Source organism: Marmota marmota, unplaced genomic scaffold (assembly GCF_001458135.2).
Source record: "Marmota marmota marmota unplaced genomic scaffold, marMar, whole genome shotgun sequence".
In the NCBI taxonomy this organism is placed as follows: Eukaryota; Metazoa; Chordata; class Mammalia; order Rodentia; family Sciuridae; genus Marmota; species Marmota marmota.
In genome coordinates, this window is record NW_026000016.1 from 14,916,931 (window position 1) to 14,923,837 (window position 6,907).

At 41.6% G+C, this 6,907-nt stretch overlaps 1 pseudogene; it reads right to left on the minus strand.

Moving 5' to 3' along the window:
• Positions 1-493: 493 nt before the first annotated feature.
• Positions 494-737, minus strand: LOC107140354 (annotated as a pseudogene).
• Positions 738-6,907: the final 6,170 nt, after the last annotated feature.

Below are 6,907 nucleotides of genomic sequence, written 5' to 3' on the forward strand. Positions count from 1 at the left end.
TGATTAGCTATTAAAATTACATTTAAAATGTGAAATCTTTTTTTTCCTTAGTAAAAGGGAAATGGTAGGCACAAGATGGTGAACAGGGTACATACATAAAGCTGTGCATTTAGTACATGATTTTGGTCACTTTTTCACAACATGGTGGTTATTTTCTTATATATGTTACTAAGCCTACATAATAAAAGACAGTGCTAAACCTATATAAGAAAGCAAATTTGATAAAACATTCATCTTCAAGTCTCATAAATATATGCAGTTCTAATTATAAAGTCCCTATAATACATTTGCACATTTTCATAGACTAACCTAATAAACAAACTCATGGAAGTCTCTTGCTGTACAGTTAATTTTGCCTAGATATGCCTTTATCCTCATAAATATTTGATGAAGACACAAACAAAGGTACTGTAACATTTGGAATCTATCCAAGTTTTAAAAGGAAAAAAAATAGTCAGCAGCAATTCCATAAAAGAAAAGGGAAAAAAATCCCTTACCTTCTTTTGCTTTTTGTGTCAGTTGTTTGAAAACCACTAGAAGCAGACATGAGGTTTTCTATATATTGTCCAAGAACCTGGTTTTCTGATTTTAGCTTCATATTTTTTTCTTCAACTGCAACCACTCTTGCAGAGAGATCTTCAAGTGTGTATTGGAGTTCCAACATTTGATTAATAAATTCATGTTTTTATCTTCAACATCCACCTGATTTTCGTATCAACTGCGTCCATGTTTTCTTTTCATAGTCTTCAAGGTAATATTCAGACTTCAGCTATTTTAAACAATGCTGCAATGAATGACCTCTTACACTGAATACGTACACCACATCCCATTACCTGTGTACCTACTTATCTATCCAAATATCCATGTATATGGAGGTCTATTTAACCATCTGGAAATATGTCTGCATGGATAGATCAATGGAGAGATTGATGGAGGAACAGATACCAAAATGTATTTTTTTTTTAGTTGTACATGAACACAGTAACTTTATTTACTTATTGTCGAGTGGTGCACTGGATTGAACACAGTGCTTCACACATGTAAGGTGAGTGCTCTACCACTGAGCTACAGCCCCTGGCCCCAAATGTATTGGGGAGCAAAAGTTTATTTGGGGGCTTACGAGTTCAGAGGTCTCAGTCCATAAAGAGCAGGTTCCAGTCTTTGGAACGTCAGAAGAGGCAGAACATCATGGCAGAAGAGTGTGGCAGAGGGAAGTAGCTGACAGGATCATCAAGAAGCAGAGAAAGAGATTTCCACTTTCCACATACAGATAGACACCCCACAGCCTTGACCCCAAAGACAGACCTCCTCCAGGTCTGGAGGCACCCTACCTGCCTTCAGTTACCAGTCAACCAATCCCAGCAGGTCAGTAGTTCACAGATTGGGTTAAGGCTCTTAATGCCCAATTAACTTCTACTATCCAAAGACTCTAAGAAGTATTTACCAGAGGACAAAACAGCCTCCTACACCCAACACTACACAGCATGTTTGGGAAATATCCAACAAAACCACAAAAGACTATATAAAAATGTATCTAAAGAGTTGTGACCGGATGAATAGGTTACAAACAAGCCACCTTTGTCAATACCTGCCATTGCTGCTCAGTCCGATGAGAACAACTAAGATATCCCTGCACCAGCTCTTCCTCATTTTCTCAAAGAAACATCAAATGGTACAAATTCTAAACAGAGGAAAGGGAGAAAAGGCAGTGCCGAGGACCAGCTTTCTTTTGTCATCACCTCTAGGTTGCTCAGCTCACATGGAATTGGACTTCCATGCTGACAACTAGTGTTAGGCCACCTAATTTTACATACAGCCAGGGAGCCTGCCTCAGAAAGGTACTCCAGAACAAATACTGGTGCAGGTTCTCCTTTGATTTCATGCCATGGAGTAATTGTGAGCATCCTTTATTCTTCAAGAAGAGGCAGAGTAACACCCCACAGTCAGTGGACAATCATCCCTGGATACAATATGTGGTAACAAAAAAGAAAGAAAAAAGAAAAGAAAAGGAACAACAAAAAGGCTCACTGAACTTTGATCCTCCAGAAGTTCTGATTTTCAGCAACCCACAAAAGGGATGATGTGAGTTTCCAGTCTTTGTCCCCAAACATCTCAATATGCACTCCTCTCAAAAATCCTCTCACCCTGGTTTCTATTCTTGTCAAGGAAATGCCTGAGTGTGTGAACAATGCTCCCATGAAATGTCTGCAGAGCGGGGGAAAAGTCCTGCACACAGAGTGGAAGCGTCCCACATCCATCCACTTTGGAGTCAAAGGCCTGGAGATCCTAGGCTCTAGCAGGAGAGTGCACTGTTTTGTGTCCCCTGTGGGTCTTTCTGGGCCTTGTGCGCCAAGGGTCCTGCTGAGTGGCTACTTTGCCATCTGGCCACTCTCCAGATACCTGCAGGTGTCACAGGACAGAGGGACTGACAGCACAATGATGTCACCATGTGCCAGGCCAGCCAAGGTGCTTCCTGTCCTGGTGGCATCCCAGGAAGATCCAACACAAGCAGCAGCTCAGCGGTCACATTAAGAGGGGAGACCTTGGAACTGAACCCCATGAGGGCATGTTCTTTTCAACACATGCGACCCCAACTCCTTCAGCCCCTTGAGGTAGAGCATAGTCTGCTGCTGGCCTGTCCAATGTGCCCTCTGGGCACTCCTGCTCCTTCCAGGTCCCTGGGACCCAGCTGTCACTCTCCTGCCAGCACCACCCTGCAGTACCGCTAGGAGGCGCAGTCCGTGGTTGGTCGCACTAGGCAGGCGGATCGCCCCTGACACCCATATCCTGGCACCAGCATTGGGGGCTCTACAGGTCCAGCAAGCATGGGGAGGACGCAAGGATCACTACAGGTAGCACCAGCCCCAGCAGCTTTGCCCTCCTGTCCTGCTCCTCCAAGTCCTGGCTCTGCTGAGAGTTGGCCCACCCAGCCCCAGGGAGCAGCTGCTGCAGACATCTGAGGGCAGGGAAGTATCCAAGGCAGCTCAATGGGTTGTGGGAACTATGAGCTCAATAACATCCCACTAACTTGGTTGGGGTGTCCAGCCATTCCTAGAAAGCCAATCCAGGAGATCACTGCCACCCGGGCAGAATGAAGGTTAAGGGCAGGTGGGTGGGCCCCCTTGCTTTCTAGGGAGGGCAGCAGGGAGGGAGTCCCTGAACATGGGTGTCAGAGGGAAGGAGCAAGAGAGCAAGGGAGCTTCCAGCGCAGTGCACCCTTTGCACCAGCCAGGCCCCACATTGGTGGCGGGGGCAATGGCGGCAGTGGAGGCAGTGGGAGCTGCTGCTGCTGCTGCTGCTGCTGGGTACAGGTCCAATCCAGAAATCCTTTGGGCCTGAATGTCCAACAGTCCCTTCCATTGACCTGTACAGTACACTTGGAGTTTTGTCCAAGCTTCTCAAACTGTTTCAAATGAAGGTGTTCCACCCTTGGCTGAGAAATGCCTCTGATTAGGGCACTTCAATAGGGAAACAAACATAGAGTGCCCACTGAGAATTAATTGTGTGAGTGAAGTTTCAAGCAGCTAGAACAAACCCATTTTGATTTCCAGTTCCAAATGAACAAACCTGTATGAGGCAAAACAAAATGAAACATAAAAATTAAAAGTTCTCCTGCAAGTGAATACTTCAACCTAGAAGAACCAAATTTGGGGGACAAAGTGGGACTAGTGTCTGGATCCTTCCTGACAAGTATCAACAAAAACAGGTTGAAAAATATTTGCAGATTCTTCAGTAAACTCAGAGTTTTGTCCAAGGTTCTCAAAAGGTTTCAAATGAAGGTGTTGCTGCCTTGGCTAAAAAATGCCTCTTATTAAAACTACTTCAACAGGGAACCAAACATAGAGTGCCCATTGAGAATTAATTGTTTGGGTGAAGTTTCAAGCAGCTAAAACAAACCGTGTTTGATTTCCAGTTCCAAATGCATAAACCCATATGGGGTAAAATGAAGTGAAACCTAAAAATTAAAAGTGGTCCTGCAAGAGAAAGCTTCAACCTAAGAGAACCAAATTTGGGAAGAAAAGTGGGATGTGTAAGGATCCTTTGTGCCAAGTATCCACAAAATCCAGTAAAAAATATTTGCAGAGTTTTCAGTAAACTGGAATTTTGTTTAAACTTCTCAAAGGGTTTCAAATGAAGGTGTTCCAGCCTTTGCCGATAAATGCCCCTTATTAGGGCTACTTCAACTGTGAACCAAACATAGAATGACCACTGAGAATTAATTGTGTGGGTGAAGTTTCTAGCAGCTAGTACAAACCATGTTTGATTTGCAGTTCCAAATGCATAAACCCATATGGGGCAAAACAAAGTGAAACCTAAAAATTAAAAGTGGTCCTGCAAGAGAAAGCTTCAACCTAGGAGAACCAAATTTGGGAGGCAAAGTAATGATTCTTCCAGCCAAGTATCAAGAATATCTGATAAAAAAATATTTGCAGGGTTTTCAGTAAATTTGGTGTTTTGTCCCAGCTTCTCAAACAGTTTCAAATGAAGGTGTTCCTTTGTTGGCTGAGAAATGCCTCTTATTAGGGCTACTTCAATGGGGAACCAAATATAGAGTGCCCACTGAGAATTAATTGTCTGGGTGAAGTTTCAAGCAGCTAGCACAATACGGGTTTTATTTCCACTTCCAAATGCATAAACCCATATGGGGCAAAACAAAGTGAAATCTAAAAAATAAAAGTGTTCCTTCAAGCAAATGCTTCAACCTAGGAGAACCAAATTCGAGGGACAAAGTGGGACTAGTGTACAGATCCTTCATACAAAGTATCAACAAAAACAGGTTGAAAATATTTGCAGATACTTCAGTAAAATCAGACTTTTGTCCAAACTTCTCAAAGGGTTTCAAATGAACATGTTCCTGCCTTGACTGAGAAATGCCTGTTTTTAGGGATACTTCAATGGGGAACCAAACATAGAGTGCCCACTGAGAATTAACTGTGTGGGTGATGTTTCAAGTATCTAGCACAAACCATGTTTGATTTCCAGTTCTAAATGCATAAACCCGTATGGGGCAAAATTAAGTGAAACCTAAAAATTAAAAGCATTCCTGCAAGCGAATGCTTCAACTTAGAAAAAACAAATTTTGGCATCAAAGTGGGACTGGTGTATTGATCCTTACTGCCAAGTATCACAAAATTTGGTGAAAAAATATGTGCAGAGTTTTCAGTAAACTTGGAGTTTTGTCCAAGCTTCTCAAAGAGTTTCAAATGAAGTTGATCCTGCCTTCGCTGAGAATGCTTCTGTTCAGGGCTACTTTAACAGAGAAGAAAACACAGAGTGCCCACTGACAACTAATTGTGTGGGTGAAGTTTCGATCAGCTAGCACAAACCATGTTTGATTTTCAGTTCCAAATGCATAAACCGGTATGGGGCAAAACAAAGTGAAACCTAAAAATTTAAAGTGCTCTTGCAAGCGAATGCTTCAACATAGGAAAACCAAATTTGAGGGACAAATTGTGACTAGTGTACGAATCCTTCCTACCAAGTATGAACAAAAACAGTTTGAAAAATATTTGCAGATTCTTCAGTAAACTAGGAGTTTGGTCCAAGCTTCTCAAAGGGATTCAAATAAAGGTGTTCCTGCCTTGGCTGAGAAATGCCTCTGATTAGGGTTACTTCAACATGAAACAAAAAGTGCCCACTGAAAACTAATTGTGTGGGTGAAGTTTCAAGCAGGTAGCACAAACCATGTTTGATTTCCAGTTCCAAATGCATAAACATGTATGGGGCAAAACAAAATGAAATCTAAAAATTAAAAGTGTTCCTTCAAGCAAATGCTTCAACAAAGAAGAACCAAATTTTGGGGGCAATGTGGGATGGTGTAAGAATCCTTCCTGCCCAGTATCAAAAATATCCAGTGAAAAATGTTTGCAGGGTTTTCAGTAAACTCAGAGTTTTGTCCAAGGTTCTCAAAGGGTTTCAAATGAACATGTTTCTTCCTTGGCTGAGAAATGCCTCTTATTAGGGCTATTTCAACAGGAAACCAAACATAGAGTTTCCACTAAGAATTAATTGTGTGGGTAAAATTTCAAGCAGCTAGCACACACCATGTTTGATTTCCAGTTCCAAATGCATAAACCCTTATTGGGCAAAATGAAATGAAACCTAAAAATTAAAAGTGTTTCTGCAAGAGAAAGCTTCAACCTAGAAGAACCAAATTTTGGGGGCCAAATGGGACTTGTGTAAAAATCTTTTCTGCCCAGTATCAACAAATCAGGTCAAAAAGTATTTCCAGAGTATTCAGTAAACTCAGAGTTTTTTCCATGTTTGTAGGAGGGTTTCCAATAAATGTGTTCCTGCCTTGGCTGAAAAATGCCTCTTATTAGGGCTACTTCAACAGGGAACAAAACACAGAGTGTCCACTGAGAACTAATTGTGTGGGTAAAGTTTCAATCAGCTAGCACAAAACATGTTTGATTTTTAGTTCCAAATGCATAAACCCATAATAGGCAAAATGAAATGAAGCCTAAAATTTAAAAGTTGTCCTCCAAGAAAACACTTCAACCTAGGAGAAACAAATTTGGTTGGCAAAGTGGAACTTGTGTACAAATCCTTACTGCCAAGTATCTACAAAATCTGGTGAAAAAATATGTGCAGAGTTTTCAGTAAACTTAGAGTTTTGTTCAATCTTCTCAAACGGTTTCAATTGAAGGTTTTCCTACCTTGGCTTAGAAATACTTCTGCTCAGGGTTACATGAACAGGGAACAATACATAGAGTGCCCACAAAGAAATGATTGTGTGGGTGAAGTTTCAAGCACCTAGCACAAACCGTGTTTGATTTCCAGTTACAAAAGCATAAACTCGTATGGAGCAAAACAAAGTAAAAAAACTAAAAATTTAAAGTGATCCTGCAAGTGAATGCTTCAATCAAGAAGAACCAAAGTTGGATGGTGTAAGGATCCTTCCTTC